The sequence below is a fragment of the Scyliorhinus canicula genome, unplaced genomic scaffold, assembly GCF_902713615.1.
Source record: "Scyliorhinus canicula unplaced genomic scaffold, sScyCan1.1, whole genome shotgun sequence".
Classification (NCBI taxonomy): Eukaryota; Metazoa; Chordata; class Chondrichthyes; order Carcharhiniformes; family Scyliorhinidae; genus Scyliorhinus; species Scyliorhinus canicula.
The window spans coordinates 159,414-180,010 of NW_024055429.1; the positions used below are offsets into that span (position 1 = coordinate 159,414).

A 20,597-nucleotide genomic window follows, 5' to 3' on the forward strand; every position below is an offset into this window, starting at 1 on the left:
GGAACAGTGTGAGATTATGCACTTTGGAAGGAGAAATGGAGGTTAGACTATTTTCTAAATGGGAAAATGCTGAGGAAATCACAAGCACAAAGGGACTTGGGAGACCTTATTCAAGATTCTCTTCAGGTTGACGTGCAGGTGCACTGCAGCCTCACGGCGCCGAGGTCCCAGGGTCGATCCCGCCTCTGGGTCACTGTCCGTGTAGAGTTTGCACATTCTCCCCGTGTTTGCATGGGTTTCGCCCCCACAACTCAAAGATGTGCAGGGTAGGTGGATTGGCCACGCTAAATTGCCCCTTCATTGGAGAAAATGAATTGGGTACTCTAAATTCAAAAACAAAATGTAAAACCAAAAGGTTAATGTGCAGGTTCAGTCGGCAGTTAGGAAGGCAAATGCAATGTATTCATGTCGAGACGGCTAGAATACAAGACCAGGGATGTACTTCTGAGGCTACATAAGGCCCTTATCAGACCCCATTTGGAGTATTATGAGCAGTTTTGGGCTCCGTATCTAAGGAAGGGTGTGTTGGCCTTGGAAAGGGTTCAGAGGAGGTTTACAAGAATGATCCCTGGAATGAAGAGCGTGTCGTATGAGTAACGGTTGAGGACTCTGGGTCTGTACTTGTTGGAGTTTAGAAGGATATAGGGGGGGATCTTATTAAAACTTACAGGATACTGCGAGACCTGGGTAGAGTGGACATGGAGAAGATGTTTCCACTTGTAGGAAAAACTAGAAGCAGAGAACACAATCTCAGACTAAAGGGGCGATCCTTTAAAACAGAGTAAGAAGTCTTACAACACCAAGTTAAAGTCCAACAGGTTTGTTTCAACTCACTAGCTTTAGGTGCACAGTTCCTTCCTCAGGTGATGAGGAGGAATTAAAACAGATGAGGAGGAATTTCTTCAGCCAGAGGGTGGTGAATCTGTGGGACTCTTTGCCACAGAATGTCATGGAGGCCAAATCACTGAGTGTCATTAAGGCAGAGATAGATAGATTCTTGATCAATAAGGGGATCAGGGGTTATGGGGAGAAGGCAGGAGAATGAAGATGAGAAAATATCAGCCATGATTGAATGGCGGAGCAGATTCGATGGGCCGAGTGGCCTAATTCTGCTCCTATGTCTTACGATGTGAAGAAAAACATTCTGTGCTGCATGTGGGATCATGAATGCACTGCTCGAAAATGTGGTGGAGGCAGATTCAATTGATGCCTTGAAAAGAGAATTGGACAACTATCTGTTACTATCAGATCAGCCATGACCTTATTAAATGATGGAGCAGACTCGGCTGAATAGCCAACTCCAGCTCCTTGGCCATCTGTTCGTATCTTTTGAGGAGAAAAATATCTGCAGAGTTCAGGGCCAATGACAGGGGATTGTGACTGTTGCAGAAAGTTGGCACAGATACAATTTGTTGAGTGCCTTTGTTTTGTGCTGTCACCTTTCTATGCCACTGTGTTACATAGAACAGTACAGCACAGAACAGGCCCTTCGGCCCTCTATGCCGAGCATTGTCCGAAACCAAGATCAAGATATCCCACTCCCTGTCATTCTGGTGTGATCCATGTGCCTCTCCAATAACCGCTTGAAGGTTCCTAAAGTGTCTGACTCCACTATCTCAGCAGGCAGTCCATTCCGCACCCTAACCATTCTCTGAGTAAAGAACCTACCTCGGATATCCCTCCTATATTTCGAGGGCAGCACGGTAGCATTGTGGATAGCACAATTGCTTCACAGCTCCAGGGTCCCAGGTTCGATTCCCCGCTGGGTCACTGTCTGTGCGGAGTCTGCACGTTCTCCCCGTGTGTGCGTGGGTCTCCTCCTGGTGCTCCGGTTTCCTTCCACAGTCCAAAGATGTGCAGGTTAGGTGGATTGGCTATGCTAAATTGCCCTTAGTCCAAAATTGCCTTTAGTGTTGGGTGGGGTTACTGGGTTATGGGGATAGGCTGGGGGTGTGGGCTTTGGTAGGATGCTGTTTCCAAGAGCCGGTGCAGACCCGATGGGCTGAATGGCCTCCTTCTGCACTGTAAATTCTATATCTATATCTCCCACCCTGTATCTTATAGTTATGCCCCCTTGTAACAGCTACATCCACCCGAGGAAATAGTCTCTGAATGTCCACTCTATCTATCCCCCTCACCAACGTATAAACCTCTATTAAGTCGCCTCTCATCCACCTTCGCTCCAAAAAGAAAAGCCCTAGCTCGCTCAACCTTTCCTCAGAAGACCTATCCTGCAAACCAGGCAGCATCCTGGTAAATCTCCTTTGCACCCTTTCCAATGCTTCAACATCCTTCCTATAATGAGGTGACCAGAACTGCACACAATACTCCAAATGTGGTCTCAACAGAGTCATGTATAGTTGCAACATAACCCCGCAGCTCTTAAACTCAAGCCCCCCATTAATAAATGCTACCACACTATAAGCCTTCTTCACGGCTCTATCCACTTGAGTGGCAATCTTCAGAGATCTGTGGACATGAACCCCAAAATCTCTCTGTTCCTCCACATTACTCAGAATCCTGCCATTGACCCTGTAATCTGCATTCAAATTTCTCCGACCAAAATGAATCACCTCGCACTTATCAGTGTTATGAGGGAAATGCAGTGCACCAACGCAAGAGAAGCAGATTGCTCCCTCGATTTGGATTGGATTTGTTTATTGTCACGTGTACCGAGGTACAGTGAAAATTATTATTCTGTGAGCAGCTCAAACAAATCATTTTGTACATGAAAAGAAAGTAAACTAAAAAGAAAAAACATAATAGGGCAACACAAGGTACACAATGTAAATATATAGACAAAGGCATTGAGTGAAGCGTCCAGGAGTGTAGTATTAATCAGGTCCGTCCATAAGAGGGTTGTTCAGGAGTCTGGTAATAGTGGGGAAGAAGCTATTTTGAATCTGATCGTGCGTGTTCTCAGACTTTTGTATCTCCTGCCCGATGGAAGAAGTTGTAAGAGTGAGTAAGCTGGGTGGGAGGGGTCTTTAATTATGCTGCCCGCTTTCCCCAGGCAGAGGGAGGTGTAGATAGAGTCAGTGGATGGGAGGCAGGTTTGTGTGATGGACTGGGCTGCGTTCACTACTCTCTGAAGTTTCTTGCGGTCTTGGGCCGAGCAGTTGCCACTCCAGGCTGTGATGCAGCCAGATCGGATGCTTTCTATGGTGCATCTGTAAAAGCTGGTTAGAGTCAGTGTGGACATGCCAAATCTCCTTAGTTTCCTGAAGAAGTATAGGCGCTGTTGTGCTTTCTAGGTGGTAGCGTCGATGTGCGTGGCCAGGAGAGATTTTTGGTGATGGAAACCCTGTGCCCAGCGCAGGAGAGGCTGGTTGTTGGGCAGTGTGAGCTGAACATACATGGCTGGATAAAGACTGAGGCAGATGTCAAGACCCTTGGAGTGAAAACAGGTCTGGAGGGAGTAGGTCAAAAAACCTGGGGAGTTGCATTTTGCATGAATCGTGAGTGTGAGCCAGTCACAACTATGAACAGTAAACAAACCTATCACTGGTTTGATGAGATGATATACCATGTCCCAGGTGTTGTAAATACTGTACATACTGTAGATCAGCCTGCTTGCTGCCCATGTCTAAGTGATATCTTATCAGAATAATTTGCTTCTGTATTAAATAAAGTATCCAACCTCTCATCGTGCTTCATGCCCAGCATCTTGACTAACTCTGGATTTTCTGTTTTGCTAACTGGGAAATAGAATCTTCCTGTTTACTAATTACCCTATGGCGGCTGTGTTACCCAGAATCCCCCGTGCTCCAGAAAGTCCCCTATCAGTGAGTGTACGAGGCCAGTGTGCAGGTGCAGTGTGGGTGTGTGCTCTGAGCATGCTCAGTGTCAGTCATGGTGAGAGAGTGAGGAGGAGCTGGGTTGAACACAACAGTGAGCTGTTCCCCTGTGAGAAGAGCATCTCCCACTCTCTGACTCTCCAGCAGCTTCCTGTCATGGTTGAGTTGGACAAGGAACTCTCATCATTTGAGCTGAGAAAGGCCATTGATTGCTGAGCAAGCAGAAAGATGCCTGGCAAGGATGGAATTCCAGCTGAACTGCTCACACACAGAAAGTCCCATTGACTGTCAAACCTTCCTGCCCTCCCCTTTTGGGCTGTGAGATTGGTCCACGGATCATGTGTGATGCAATAAAAACAGCAGTGACAGAGGAGACAGCATCAACTACAGGGACATCTCACTCCTTGGAGTCAGGGGAAGACCTTCACTTGGGTGATGTTTAAAAGATTCATCTACTTGAAGACTGAGTTCATCCAGAAGCACAGTGCGGTTTCTGTGCTGACAGATCTACAGTGAACATGATCTTCTCCACACACCAGCTACAAGGAAGAGAACACTTGGGATTTGATCTAAAGTGTTAGTGCTGAGAAAGTGAAATGTTCTAATTACTGAGTGAAAGTAAACCTTTCAGTGTGAATCACAATTTACTGGGACAATTGTTTCAATCTCTGAAGATAAACTTCAGCCTTGAAGTTATGTTTCGGAGCTCACAAGCTGTGGGAAGCTTTGTGAATGTTTCTTCTTCCCTTTTGTAAACAAGCAAAGAAGTTAACCTTTTCCCCTGACAGCACGGCAATGATTTGAAATTAAGACTTTGACTTTTAAAGATTTGGCTTCAACCCATTTGTTGGGGTCATCTTTCCGGCCGTGCGAATCATCGTGGGTGGGTTGGAAATTTTGCTGGAACATTTTTTGATAATCATAGAACATAGAACAGTACAGCACAGAACAGGCCCTTCGGCCCTCAATGTTGTGCCGAGCCATGATCACCCCACTTAAACCCACGTAACCCGCATACCCGTAACCCAACAATCCCCCCATTAACCTTACACTACGGGCAATTTAGCATGGCCAATCCACCTAACCCGCACATCTTTGGACTGTGGGAGGAAACCGGAGCACCCGGAGGAAACCCACGCACACACGGGGAGGACGTGCAGACTCCACACCGACAGTGACCCAGCCGGGAATCGAACCTGGGACCCTGGAGCTGTGAAGCATTGATGCTAACCACCATGCTACCGTGAGGCCCCTTTTTTTTTTTTCTGCCCTCTGCTGGATGATTGCCTTCACTCAAACTCCTCGGGTCTTCTTCGCAGATTCACCTTCAACTTAGGCTGACCGCACTGCACGTATGCAAATTCCCCCAGAACAGCTGATCAGTAGCTCTGCTCTGCTGCCCTCTGCTGGATCCTAATCTTTATTGTCACAAGTAGTCTTACATTAACACTGCAATGAAGTTACTGTGAAAAGCCCCAGTCAGCACATTCCGGAGCCTGTTCAGGTACACAGAGGGAGAATTCAGAATTGCCATGTGAGAGTACCTTTAAGAATTGGGTGTTTATCAAATAGCTGCAGTGAAGACAGACAGCCCAGCTCCATCCTGATTTATTTTCAGGATGTGTAACTAGTAAAAGCTCTTTCCACGGTCAGTTCACTGGAACACTCTCACTCGGGTGTGTGTCTCAGTCCTTTCTCAGGCACACCTATGTTTGAAATCTCTTCCCAGACAGAATGGACAAACATCGCTCCTTCCACATGCAAATTCAAGTCCAGATGAACTGAGTTATTCTGTTAATTTCCTGTCTGAAAATCCTCTTCTGAGCCCCAGTAAAACGGCTGCAGTCACTCGTAATCTACCTGGTGTCTCGAAGATCAGATGACCGAGTGTATCCCTTCCGACACTCGGAGCAGGTGAATGGCTCCACTCCAGTGAGTGTGTTGTTGTTTCTGCAGATCATTGCTGCTTTACAGCTCTTCCCGCATTTAGCACACGAGTGTGAACACGCTGGTGTCGCTGCAGGTTTGATAATCAAGAAAATCCTGTCCCACACATGATGCAGGTGAGTGTGAGTGCGTCAATGAATTTCAACACAATGTGTAATTAAATTCTTTGCCACAGTCCCTACACTGGAACACTCTCACTTGGGTGTGTGTTTCCCTGTGCTGTTCCTGTCACACTGATGTTTGAAATCTTTCCCACAGACAGAACAGACAAACATTTCTCCGGCCACATTCAAAAGATATTCAGGTCCTGATGAATTGAGTGACTTTCAAATGTTGATGTGATGTTTGATTTGAGTTTCCATTCTGTCAATCCACTCCTTGTGACCCTATAAAACCAATGTGCCCATGTTAGCCTAGGACCGAAACGTAGAACAGATAATTCTAGTTCCCAGGATTTAAGTATTGCTCTTGTTTCCCAAAGCTGCAACTCCCAGTCCCACACACTCTCCCCTTCCCACAAACTCACCACAATGATTTCACCGTCACCAATACTCAGATGAACATTGAATTCCAGATTATTGAATTTATCCTCCACCAATTGCCATGATGGGATTTGAACCCTTGTCCCCAGAACACGAGCCTGTGTCTGGATTGCTGATATAGTGAATCCCCATGGAGAGTGGTACTGACCTGGAACTCAATGGTTACACTCAATGACCAATAATATCCAGGTTCTGATTAATCAAGTGACTCTTTCTGTTTTGAATGTCTTGTTTGATTTCACTTTGCTGTGTTTAAATCCTCCCCTTGTAACCCCGTCAAAGGAGTTTCCAGAATCCATCACTGTCAGCCCTGCTGAGTGGACAGGGCTCACCACGCATGCGCCCTGCTGCACACAGCCCCCGATGAGGATGGTGGTGGTTAACTGGGGAAAGGCTCTGCAGGAAAACCTTCCTGCTCGAGACTGGTAATTTCTTGTTTTAGCTTTGAGGCTTCCACTGGGGGTGTGTGAAGCCTCCCCTCCCACCCACTGCCCCTAACGCTGCCTCCGCCTATCCGCCTCCTTCCCGCCTGAAGATGAGACAAACAAGCGCCTGTCCCTGGACATGAGCCGCACTGCGCATGCCCCACATCACAATGCCCGGGGAGTGATTTGACGGCAGGTCCAGACCAATAGGAAGAGGGGGCGTGACTGGAGGACCGAGCAGGAACGGCTTCCAAGCAATCGGAACTAATGAGGGGCAGGGCTGATCCCGGATCTCCCTCATTGGCTGAGACTCTGCATCATTTTGAGTTCTTCCCATTGGCCACATGGGCACGGGTTCCACAACCTCATTTCCTGCCTGAGAGGTGTTAACCAATGGGAGGAATTGGAGGACCGGATGGTCCTCCAGCCAATCAGATTGTGGACTTTGTGTGAATGAAGATTGAGCTTCACAAAGACTGAACCTTCTTCCTGTGTCAAACCTCTGAGGAAAACACTTTCTTTTCACTTCAATGGACTTCTTAAGGTTCAATTGACCCTTCTACAGAACTGTTACAACAAGGGACAACAAACTCTGTTTCTGATGCCACAGATGTGGCCTGGCGGCACAGTGGTTAGCACTGCAGCATCACAGGGCCAGCAACCTCAGTTCAATTCCAGCCTTGGGTAACTGTGTGGAGTTTGCACATTCTCCCCGTGTCTGTGTGGGTTCCCTCCCTGTGCTCCAGTTTTCTCCCACCATCCGAAGATGTGCAGGTTTGGTGGATTTGTTATGCTAAATTGCCCCTTGGTGATCAAAGGTGAAGTGAGGTTACGGGGAGAGGGCAGGGAGAATGCGCCTGCAAAGGGGGAAGGGGTGGTGTAGGGTTGGTGCAAACTCGATGGGCCGAATGGGCTCCTTCTGCACTGAAGGGATTCTATGATGCTGCCAGACATGTTATGTTCATCCAGCATTTTCTGTTTTTACTCTATATCACACACATTTTTGATCCACTAATTTGATTTATTGAACCACAATACCATCAACTACTGGAAGCAGTGTATTGGTGTTGCAGCTTTTCTATAGAACTTTCTCTCATGTCTGATCTAATGGGAGGCAGAGGCAGCTGATCGGATTGACTCAATCTCAGTCACAAAGAAGCTCCACAAGCTCCTCACACTTCTTGTTGGAGGTGAGGTTGGAAGAGACACGGGGAAGCGAGAGAACTTCAAAAGGAACTAACTTGTGTCAGAGATATTAACAAGTTTCAACACGCTGCATATTTAACAAAAATCTAATTTATTTGACTTTTAGCCAGAATATTATGCGCTGTAAATGGGGTGGAGTTTGTTATCAGCAGAAACAGTCCCAAATTAATATGTTTCAGTCCTAAATGTGATGAATAGCAAAATCCAATTACTGTCGTTACCTGTGGCCTTGTTGGTGTGTCAGCACATGTGATGACTGAGTGAATCCCTTCCCACACTTGGAGTCGGTGAATGGTCTCTCCCCAGTATGAACTCGCTCGTGTCTTAGCAGGTGGGATGACCGAGTGAATCCCTTCCCACACTTGGAGCAGGTGAATGGTCTCTCCCCAGTGTGAACTCGCTGGTGTCTCAGCAGTTTGGATGACTCAGTGAATCCCTTCCCACACTTGGAGCAGATGAATGGTCTCTCCCCAGTGTGAACTCGCTCGTGTCTTAGCAGGTGGGATGACCGAGTGAATCCCTTCCCACACTTGGAGCAGGTGGATGGTCTCTCCCCAGTGTGAACTCGCTCGTGTCTTAGCAGGTGGGATGACAGAGTGAATCCCTTCCCACACTTGGAGCAGGTGAATGGTCTCTCCCCAGTGTGAAATCGCTCATGTGTAAGCAGGTGGGATGACCGAGTGAATCCCTTCCCACAAGTGGAGCAGGTGAATGGTCTCTCCCCAGTGTGAAATCGCTCATGTGTAAGCAGGTGGGATGACCGAGTGAATCCCTTCCCACAAGTGGAGCAGGTGAATGGTCTCTCCCCAGTATGAACGCGCTGGTGACTCAGCAGGGAGGATGACTCAGTGAAACTCTTCCCACACTTGGAGCAGGTAAACGGTCTCTCCCCAGTGTGAATTCGCTGGTGATTCAGCAGGTGGGATGACGTGCTGAATCCCTTCCCACACTTGGAGCAGGTGAATGGTCTCTCCCCAGTGTGACTGCGTCGATGAATTTCCAGCCTGGATGGGGAAGTGAATCCTTTCCCACAGTCCGCACATTTCCACGGTTTCTCCTCAATCTGACTGCATTTGTGGCTTGTGAGGCCTGATGATTGACTGAATCCTCGTCCACACACACAACACGTGTACGGTTTCCCCGCACTGTGAACAATGCTCTTTCCTTCCATGTTCAAAATCCTATGATGTTCAGGATATGATAAATTGAGGGTGTGATGTTTTGGTTTGAGATTCCCGACCTTTGAAGCCTCCCCTTCGAACACCCTGCGAAACGGATTCAAAACAGAAAATAGGGAGTGAGAGAGAACCCACAAAAACACAAAAGCAGGTTGTCAAATTGAGCTGAATGAATCTGGACATTTGTGGGCCCGGCACTGGAAAAAAGTGACCATGAAAACGGCTGGATTGTTATAAAAACCCAACTGACCTCTTTGGGAGGAGAGAGAAAGAGGTGAAGAGGGATGTTGTATATCTACAAGACATATTAAGAGAGTAGTTGGCAAAGCAAATTCGATTTTGAGCTTCATAAACAGTAATATTGACACCAAAGCTATGCTTCCGGTGGCAGTGATTAGCACTGCTGCCTCACAGCGTCAGGGACCCGGGTTCAATTCCAGCCTTGGTGACTGTCTGGAGTTTGCACATTCTCCCCGTGTCTGCGTGGGTTTCCTCCCACAATCTAAAGAGCAGCAAATTAGGTGGATTGGCCTTGCTAAACTGTCCCTTAGTGTCCAGGGATGTACAGGTTAGGTGGGGCTATGGGGTCACAGGGTAGGGGTTTGGGCAGAGGCAGGGTGCCCTTTCAGAGAATCAGTGCAGACTCGATGGACCGAATGGCCTCCTTCTGCACTGTAGAATTCTATAGTTCTAATTCTATCCTGTGCATCTTTCTAAAGCTCTGGTCATCACTCTTCAGGAAGGATGTGAAGGTTCTTGGAGAAGGTGCAGAGGAGATTTACCAGACTGGATCCAGCAAAGGAGGTTGAGGGGAGATTTGATTCAGGGACACAAGATTATGCCAGATTTCCATCAGGTGGACAAAGAAACTCTGTTTCCATTCACTGACTGTACAAGCAGTCGGGACACAGATTTAAAGATTTGGGTAAAATCTGGATTGAACTATATAAGATCCTGAGGGGTTTTGGCAGGGTGGATGTGCTGAGGGTGTTTCCTCTTGTGGGAGAATCTGGAACAAGGGGGTCCCTGTTGCAAAATAAGGGGTCACTCATTTCAAATGGGTGACAGTGCGGAGACTGCACATTTTCCGTGTGGCTGTGTGAGTTTCCTCCGATTTCCTCACACAGTTCAAAGATGTGCAGGTTAGGTGGATCGGCCATGCTAAATTGCCCTTCGTCTCGAAGGATGTGCACATTGGGTGGGATGGGGCGGACCTGAGTGGGGATTGTTCTTTCGCAGGGTTGGTCCAGACTTGAGTCCGCTCCAGTCACAGCCGGACTCTGCGCATGTGCAAAATTGTGTAATGTGGATCTCGCACATTCTCAGCTGCAGTGCATGTTGGGTGATTAACCCGCCATTGAAATCTATATTGTTGATATAAATCATGCTTTGTGAACCGATTATTACTGGTAACATTGGACCAATGTGACAAATGTATTAAATCAATCAAACAGCACCTAAATAGTAAGGGCCCTCCATCACAGTTCTGTCTTGGGTGTGATTGACAACAGTGACGACAGTGAGATGTGAATTCATTGGGGGTCTCAACAGGTTGGGTGAACAAATGATTTTTGTCCCCATAGACCGAACTGTTAAACTGCCCCTCGCCAATAACAATGTGCTGAAATTGGATCAAACAGTTTGAGCTTTTAAAGGTGGAGTGTTAACCCGTGGGGAAACTGAGGAAATCCCTTTGCACATGTGAAGTGTGTGAGTGATCTCCGTCTGAACTGCTCCTGAACTGCACATTAGATTAATTAATGACTAACTCATATTTATTCTCATCCAGTGGAAACATCTTCCACTTTTCTATCATATCAAACCTTTTGATAATCTTAAAGGATCAGGCCATTGTTTATTCCCTTTTCCAGAGAAAAGGGATTTTTAGACGTCGGTAATGGTTCTGCCATTCATACCCCCCCGGACCTGTCTTTTATTTCTTCACTTGTTCTGTTAGTTTACCTACTTGTCTCATTGTCACCCAGTTTTGCCTTGCACTATTATCCTCTTTGTCATTTAAAAAAAACCATTAAAGACTTCCGGTTGTGGCTATGCGGAGCTAAGTCGCACGTTCGGCAGCTCCCGCTAGCAACGGACTTTTGGGCTCTTTTCAGGGCCCGTAACGGCGCTTGTTCGATGTTTCCCGGTGTGGGAAGGGGACAGCAACATTCCCTTGATGGTGTATGGATTGGACCAGGAGTGGGGCGATTAAAAAAGTGACATTTAAGCAAAGAAAGGTGCGAGGGAGGAGGACCAAGGTGGCGGCGGGCGGGAACCAGGCAGTGTGGATACAGTGGAGATAGTGGCGGTGATGGATGCGGAGAAGGCCTTTGATAGGGTGGAATGCGGGTACCTGTGGGAGGTGCTGAAAAGGTGCTGGTTTGGGGAGGCGTTCGTCAGGTGGGTGAGGTTGCCATATGAGGCCCCGGTGGCGAGTGTGGCCACGAACAGAAGGAGGTCAGAGTATTTCCGGCTGCACCGGGGGACGAGGCAGGGGTGTCCCCTGTCCCCCCTGCTCTTTGCACTGGCGATCGAACCCCTGGTCATGGCGTTGAGGAACTGGAGGGGGTTAGTGCAGGGTGGGGAGGAGCATCAGGTGTCGCTTTATGCGGATGATCTGCTGCTATATGTGGCGGACCCGGTGGGGGAATGCCAGAGGTGATGCGGATCCTTAGGGAGTTTGGGGATTTCTCCGGGTACAATCTCAATATGGGGAAGAACGAGTTGTTCGTAGTGCACCAAGGGGACCAGGAGAGGGGCATTGGTGAGCTCCTGCTAAAAAGGGCGGAGAGGGGTTTTAGGTACCTGGGGGTCCAGGTGGCTAGGATTTGGGGGGCCATGCATCAGCTTAACTTCACAAGGCTGGTGGAGCAGATGGAGGAGGCGGGTAGGGTGCAGTCAGTTAATATTTCAGTGCTCCTGAGGTTTTTGTTCCTGTTCCAATGCCTCCCCATCCTGATCCCCAAAGCCGCCTTCAGACGGGTTAACAGAAGCGTTACGGGGTTTGTGTGGGCGCAGAAGACCCCGAGGGTGAGAATGGTGTTCTTGGAGCAGAGCAGGGATACCGGGGAGGGGGGGGGGGGGGGTTGGCATTGCCTAACCTCTGTGGGTAATATTGGGCCGCCAACGCGGCGATGGTACGCAAGTGGGTGATGGAAGGGGAGGGGCGGCATGGAAGATGTTGGAGATGGCGTCCTGTGTGGGCACGAGCCTGGAGGCGCTGGTGACAGCGCCGTTGCCGCTTCCTCCAACGAGGTATACCACGAGCTTGGTGGTGGCGGCTACCCTGAAAATCTGGGGGCAATGGAGACGGCACGGGGGGAGGTGGGGGCCTCGGTGTGGTCCCCAATACGGGGGAACCACCGGTTTGTCCCGGGGAGAATGGACGGAGGGTTCCTGAATTGGCACAGGGCAGGTATTAGAAGAATGGGGGACCTGTTTGCGGATGGGAAGTTCACGAGCCTGGGTGAGCTGGAGGGGAAGTTCGGCCTCCCCCCGGGGAACACCTTCAGATATATGCAGGCAAGGGCGTTTGTTAGGCGGCAGGTGGTGGAGTTCCCACTGTTGCTGCCATGGAGGGTCCAGGACAGGGTGCTTTCGGGGATGTGGGTTGGAGAGGGGAGGATCTCGGCAACGTATCAGGTGATGCAGGAGGAGGAGGAGGAGGCATCGGTGGAGGAGCTGAAGGGTAAGTGGGAGGAGGAGTTGGGTGAGGAGATCGACGAGGGGACGTGATGGATGCCCTGGGGAGGGTGAATTCTTCCTCCTCTTGCGCGAGGCTCAGCTTAATGCAATTCAAGGTGCTGCATAGGGCGCACATGACCGGGGCAAGGCTGTGCCACTTCTTTGGGAGAGAGGACAGATGTGTTAGGTGCTCAGGGAGCCCAGCAAACTACACCCACATGTTCTGGGCATGCCCAGCGCTGGAGGACCTTTGGAGGGGCGTAGCAGAGACTATGTCAAGGATGGTTGGTTCCAGGGTTGAGCCGGGCTGGGGGCTCGCAATATTTGTGGTGGCAGAGGAGCCGGGAGTGCAGGAGGCGAAAGAGGCCGGTATTCTGGCCTTTGCGTCTCTGGTAGCCCGGCGAAGGATTCTTCTTCAGTGGGAGGATGCGAGGCCCCCAGGCGTGGATCAACGGTATGGCTGGGTTTATTAAATTGGAGACGGTCAAATTTGCCTTAAGGGGGTCGGTGCAAGGGTTCTTCCGGCGGTGGCAACAGTTTCTAGACTTCCTGGCGGAGCGTAAGGTGATGGTCAGCAACAGCAGTGACCCGGGGGGCAGTGGGGGGTTTTGGGGTGGTTGGGGGGCTTGTGTGAGGGTTTGTTTGTTTTTCTTGATTGGGCGTGTATATTTGCCGATATGCTGATTATTTATGTTAATTTATTACTTGTGTATAGGGGGGGGGGGGGTTTGTTCTTATTTCTTTGTGTTTTTGTTGTTGATAATTTGGGAAAACTTGAATAAAAATTATTTATAAAAAAGAAGCATGAAAGTGCCCAATTCTTTATTTTCCAATTAAGGGACCAATCCACCTACTCTGTACACCTTTGGATTATGGTCGAAGACCCACGCGACAGTGACGTGGCTGCAAGGTGATCAGGGCTAGGATCGAAATATACAAGGATCTGTGTCCAATCGAAAGAAAAGGCAGATGGGCAAAGGGGGGTGGGGTTGCATTGTTAGGAAGGAATTAAGTAAATCGATTGCAAGGAGAGATATAGGATCTGAAGGCATAGAATCTCTGTGGGTAGAGTTGAGGAATCGCAAAGGTAAAAAGACCCTGGTGGGAGTTATGTACAAGCTTCCGAGCAGCAGTCAGGATGTGGGACAGATAAGAAATCAGGAGACAGAGAAAGCGTGTAAAAAGGCAATATCACAATAACCAGGGGGAATTCAATATGCAGGTGGGCTGGGAAAATCAGGTTGGTAGTGGATCCCAGGAAAAGTAATTTGTGGAAGGTCTAAGAGATGTTTTTTTCGAACAGCTTTTAACAGAGCCTAATAGGGAACGGGGTAATGTGTGATGTGTAATGAGGCAGACTTGATTGAGGCACTATGGAAATTCATCCCAAGGAGGAACAAAGAACAGTACAGCACAGGAACAGGTTCTTCGGCCCTCCAAGCCTGCGCCGACCATGCTGCCCATTTAAACTAAAATCTTCTACACTTCCGGGGTCCGTATCCCTCTATTCCCATCCTATTCATGCATTTGTCAAGATGGCCCTTAAACATCACTATCGTCCCTGCTTCCACCACCTCCTCCGGCAGCAAGTTCTTCTGTGTATAAAACTTACCTCGTACATCTACTCTCAACCTTGTCCCTCGCACCTTAAACCTGTGCCCCCCAGTAATTGAAAACATGCTAAAGGGAGGACAAGCATCCATGGTTGACGAGGGATGTCAAGGACACCATAAAAGCAAAAGCATACAAAGTGGCGAGGACATGTGATGAGCAAGTGAACGATCTCTCCCCAGTGTGAATTTGCTCGTGCTTCTGCAGGGTTGATGACCGAGTGAATCCCTTCCCACACTTGGAGCAGGTGAATGGTCTCTCCCCAGTATGAACTCGCTGGTGTCTCAGCAGTTTGGATGACTCAGTGAATCCCTTCCCACACTTGGAGCAGATGAATGGTCTCTCCCCAGTGTGAACTCGCTCGTGTCTTAGCAGGTGGGATGACCGAGTGAATCCCTTCCCACACTTGGAGCAGGTGAATGGTCTCTCCCCAGTGTGAACTCGCTCATGTGTAAGCAGGTGGGATGACCGAGTGAATCCCTTCCCACACTTGGAGCAGGTGAATGGTCTCTCCCCAGTGTGAACTCGCTCATGTGTAAGCAGGTGGGATGACCGAGTGAATCCCTTCCCACACGTGGAGCAGGTGAATGGTCTCTCCCCAGTATGAACGCGCTGGTGACTCAGCAGGGAGGATGACTCAGTGAATCCCTTCCCACACTTGGAGCAGGTAAACGGTCTCTCCCCAGTGTGAATTCGCTGGTGATTCAGCAGGTGGGATGACGTGCTGAATCCCTTCCCACACTTGGAGCAGGTGAATGGTCTCTCCCCAGTGTGACTGCGTCGATGAGTTTCCAGCTTGGATGGGGAAGTGAATCCTTTCCCACAGTCCGCACATTTCCACGGTTTCTCCTCAGTGTGACTGCATTTGTGGCTTGTGAGGCCTGATGATTGACTGAATCCTCGTCCACACACACAACACGTGTACGGTTTCCCCGCACTGTGAACAATGCTCTTTCCTTCCATGTTCAAAATCCTATGATGTTCAGGATATGATAAATTGAGGGTGTGATGTTTTGGTTTGAGATTCCCGACCTTTGAATCCTCCCCTTCGAACACCCTGCGAAACGGATTCAAAACAGAAAATAGGAAGTGAGAGAGAACCCACAAAAACACAAAAGCAGGTTGTCAAATTGAGCTGAATGAATCTGGACATTTGTGGGATCGGCACTGGAAAAAAGTGACCATGAAAACGGCTGGATTGTTATAAAAACCCAACTGACCTCTTTGGGAGGAGAGAGAAAGAGGTGAAGAGGGATGTTGTGTATCTACAAGAAATATTAAGAGAGAAGTTGGCAAAGCAAATTCGATTTTGAGCTTCATAAACAGTAATATTGACACCAAAGCTGTGCTTCCGGTGGCAATGATTAGCACTGCTGCCTCACAGCGTCAGGGACCCGGGTTCAATTCCAGCCTTGGTGACTGTCTGGAGTTTGCACATTCTCCCCGTGTCTGCATGGGTTTCCTCCCACAATCTAAAGAGCAGCAAATTAGGTGGATTGGCCTTGATAAATTGTCCCTTAGTGTCCAGGGATGTGCAGGTTAGGTGGGGCTATGGGGTCACAGGGACAGGGTAGGGGTTTGGGCAGAGGCAGGGTGCCCTTTCAGAGAATCAGTGCAGACTCGATGGACCGAATGGCCTCCTTCTGCACTGTAGGAATTCTATAGTTCTAATTCTATCCTGTGCATCTTTCTAAAGCTCTGGTCACCACTCTTCAGGAAGGATGTGAAGGTTCTTGGAGAAGGTGCAGAGGAGATTTACCAGACTGGATCCAGCAAAGGAGGTTGAGGGGAGATTTGATTCAGGGACACAAGATTATGCCAGATTTCCATCAGGTGGACAAAGAAACTCTGTTTCCATTCACTGACTGTACAAGCAGTCGGGACACAGATTTAAAGATTTGGGTAAAATCTGGATTGAACTATATAAAATCCTGAGGGGTTTTGACAGGGTGGATGTGCAGAGGGTGTTTCCTCTTGTGGGAGAATCTGGAACAAGGGGGTCCCTGTTGCAAAATAAGGTCACCCATTTCAAATGGGTGACAGTGCGGAGACTGCACATTTTCCGTGTGGCTGTGTGAGTTTCCTCCGATTTCCTCACACAGTTCAAAGATGTGCAAGATGTACATCCAATAAAAATGGCGGCCGTTAACTCGAGCCGAACATGAGGAGCTGCAGCTCCGCTCGGTACAAACTGGGTCCCGGAAACGCATTTTCCGAGGTTTGCAACTTACAACAGCTTTACACAAAGTTTCCGCCCGCCCCCGCGATGTCACGCTTCCTCCATGTTGTGGAGATGCTGGCGTTGGAATGGAATGAGCACAGCAAGAAGTCTTACAACACCAGGTTAAAGTCCAACAGGTTTGTTTCCTAAAACATATCTGTTGGACTTTAACCTGGTGTTGTAAGACTTCTTACCATGCTCCTCCATGTTGTTAAATGCCTCCTACCAATTTCGGATCTGAAGAAGACGCTCTTCTCCTTCGCCATTACCCACACTGCGCATGCTTCAATCACAGCGGATCCCGCCCCTCAGTCACTCCAATTGGTTGGAGGACCAGCTGCTCCCGGTCGATCCTCCAGATCCGCCTCCCCTCTTCCTATTGGCCGGGAGTTGCCGTCAATCACCCGGGCATTGTGACGGTTCCAGATGGTGAGAGCGGCCACAGGCTCAGGCTGACTCGCTGATTGTCCAATAATAACAGTGAGAGTCTCAGTGGGACAATCAGACAATAATAGTGGCGATGGGGCCCAGAGGAGAAACAGCAAAGGATTCACTCACTTTGAGACTAACAAACAGTTCCAATAAGTCAGGCTGCAGTGTGTGAGTGAACACATAGAACATAGAACAGTACAGCACAGAACAGGCCCTTCGGCCCTCAATGTTGTGCCGAGCCATGATCACCCTACTCAAACCCACGTATCCACCCTATACCCGTAACCCAACAACCCCCCCCCTTAACCTTACTTTTATTAGGACACTACGGGCAATTTAGCATGGCCAATCCACCTAACCCGCACATCTTTGGACTGTGGGAGGAAACCGGAGCACCCGGAGGAAACCCACGCACACAGGGGGAGGACGTGCAGACTCCACACAGACAGTGACCCAGCCGGGAATCGAACCTGGGACCCTGGAGCTGTGAAGCATTTATGCTAACCACCATGCTACCCTGCTGCCCCTTTGGATCTTTGGATCCAATGTAGAATCATAGAATCCCTACAGCGCTGAAGGAGGCCATTTGGCCCATCGAGTCAGCACCGACCCACTGAAAGATCACCCTACTGTGGCCAATCCCCCACCCTAACCCCGTAACCCCACCCAGGGACAATTTATCACAGCCAATCCACCTGCACATCTTTGGACTGTGGGAGGAAATCTTTGCAGCCACGGGAAGAATGTGCAAACTCCACACAGACCGTGACCCAAGGTCGGAATCAAACCCAGGTACCTGGTGCTTGAGGTAACAGTGCTAACTACTGAGCCACCCCCGTAACTCTGTCATGATTAGACAATAACCTGCCTGTTATTCCAATTCTGGTGTATGTTCCTCTGTTACTATTATTATTAGACAACAATCTATCTGATATTCCAATTCTGGTGTGTTATACTCTGTTGCTGTTATCATTAGACAATAATAGGAGGGCAAGATGCAAGGTAGCAATGATATTTTGAAGTTTCTGGGTTACAATGAGTGTCACTGGGAGGTGTGATAAAATAGGAATGGAAACATCATGACAAAGGGTGGCACAGTGGCAGTGGTTAGCACTGCTGCCTCACGGTGCTGAGGACCCAGGTTCGATCCTGGCCCCGGGTCACTGCTATGTGGAGTTTGCACATTCTTCCCGTGTCTCCATGGGTCTCACCCCCACAACTCAAAGATGTGCGGGTAGGTGGATTGGCCACTCTTTTGAGGTCCACCAACAAAATAGAACAAAGGAAACAAACTTAGGGACAAAGCAAAAAGGGCCGCTCCAGTTAGGGGCACTGCCCGAACGTAACAAAGATCAGCAGAAACTTAAAAACATCTAATGGGAGTGTATTTAAAGGAGTCAATAAAGCACCCCAACCCCTGCGGTGCCCACCGGGCATGGAAGGCTTTGATGGTGCCCATGGACACCGCATCCTCCCTTTCGAGGGACATCCAGCTGCAAATGTAGTCGCGGAAAAGGGGCAAACAGTCTGGTTGGATGACCCCCTCAGTCGCCCGCTGCCTGGACCTATAAATGACGCACTTCGCCAGGCCCAGAGCATGTTCACAAGGAGGTAAGTGGAGCTGGTTCGCGAGGTGTTCGGCCCAAGTAGGACTCAGCAAAAACACAGTCCGTGCTCCCACCCTGGAACGACCACCCAGTGGAATCCACCTCCTCCCTGCTGGTGTGTGGAGCCTTCAGTCCGGGAGGGGGCTCAGCAAACACACTGTCTACTCGATCCCCCTGACCCGGAACAAGCACACCGGATCGAATAAGGAAGGTTTGTCCTTGCTGAAGGCAGATGTTATCAGTTGGGAGGACTGGGCCGGGCCCTCGGCCCAGCAAACAAGTAGTCCAAGGGCTTTACTCCCACCTTGTTTTTGAAGTTGCCTCCTTGTTGTTGTCATTCTCTCCCCTCTCCTTCCTCCAGGCAGCTCAGCAGCAACCAGGACCGGAAACAGGCAGCAAACTGAGCAACCGAGAGTGAGAGAGAACAGCAACAGAGAAAGGGAGAGAACAGCAGCAGCCACTCTCCACAACAGCAACATCCTCACAACACCAAAGTCTGCACTGGGAGTGCCAGCTTCGGATTGGCCATGCTAAATTGCCCCTTAATTGGAAACAAATAATTGGGTACTCTAAATTCATAATAAAAAATAATAATACTCACCTCTTGTCACAATTTTGGTGTTTTCAAGCTTACAATCTGCTGCAACCTTCGGCTGGAAAGATATTAGAAGCTTTGGAAGCACCTGTAAAAAGAAATTACACTGGTCAGAAATGTTAGTCGAGGTTAGAAATTAAGATCAGGCAAACCTTTATCTTGGTTTGAGTTTGCTGGGTGTAAATCCTCCCCTTCTAACCCCCGGTAAAAGGAGTTTCCAAAATCCATCACTCTTCAAGTCCAGGATAGAAGGTCCAAACATTCTTTCCCCTTGTTGCCAGTCCCAGGATTACTTAATGAGGGTTTTACTTGCTTTGGAGGCAGTTCAGTGAAGTTTCACTAGTCTGATTCCTGGGATGCGAGACTTTGTTTTATGGAGCAAGATTGAGCCTGTTTGATCTGTACCCGATGGAGTTTAGAAGAATGAGAGGTGATCTTATTGAAACGTCTAAGATTCTGAGGGGTTTTGATAAAATAATATTTTCCCACGTGGGGTTCAAGAACTAAGGGGGACAGTTTAAAGATAAGCGTTATCCAATTTGACGCTGAGATAAGGAGAAATGTCTTCCCTCAGAGGGTCATCAGTATGTGGATAAAAGTAAATTGCTGCGGATGCTGGAATCTGGAACAAAAACAGAAAATACCGGACAATCTCAGCAGGTCTGACAGTATCTGTGGGGAGAAAAGGGAGCTAAAGATTTAGGGCAGCACGGTAGCATGGTGGTTAGCATAAATGCTTCACAGCTCCAGGGACCCAGGTTCGGTTCCTGGCCGGGTCACTGTCTGTGCGGAGTCTGCACGTCCTCCCCATGTGTGCGTGGGATTCCTCCGGGTGCTCCGGTTTCCTCCCACAGTCCAAAGATGTGCGGGTTAGGTGGATTGGCCATGCTAAATTGCCCGTAGTGTCCTAAAAAGTAAGGTTAGGGGGGGGGGGGGTGGTGGTGGTGGTGTTGTTGTTGGGTTACGGGTATAGGGTGGATACGTGGGTTTGAGTAGGGTGATCATTGCTCGGCACAACATCGAGGGTCGAAGGGCCTGTTCTGTGCTGTAATGTTCTATGTTCTAATGTTTTGAGTCTGGATGACTCTTTATTAAAGCTGAGTTTGTGGAATTCTCTTTCCCAGAGAGTACTGGCGTTGGGTCACTGAATATACTCAAAGCTGAGTTAGTCTTTTTTTATCTACTGGGGAGTCAAAGATTTTTGGGGGAAGGCAGGAAAATGTGATTAAGGGCACATGCGGATCAGCCATGCCTTTATTGAATGGCAGAGTAGGGTCAATAGGCCGCATGGCCGTTCCCTGCTGCTAATTCTGATGTTATTATTCTTCTGTTCTTCGGATTGCCACACACAC

The 20,597-nt window shown here is 48.9% G+C and overlaps 1 pseudogene; it reads right to left on the minus strand.

The window, feature by feature from the left end:
• Nucleotides 1-20,597, minus strand: part of LOC119959368 — a 74,955-nt pseudogene that overhangs the window by 18,466 nt on the left and 35,892 nt on the right.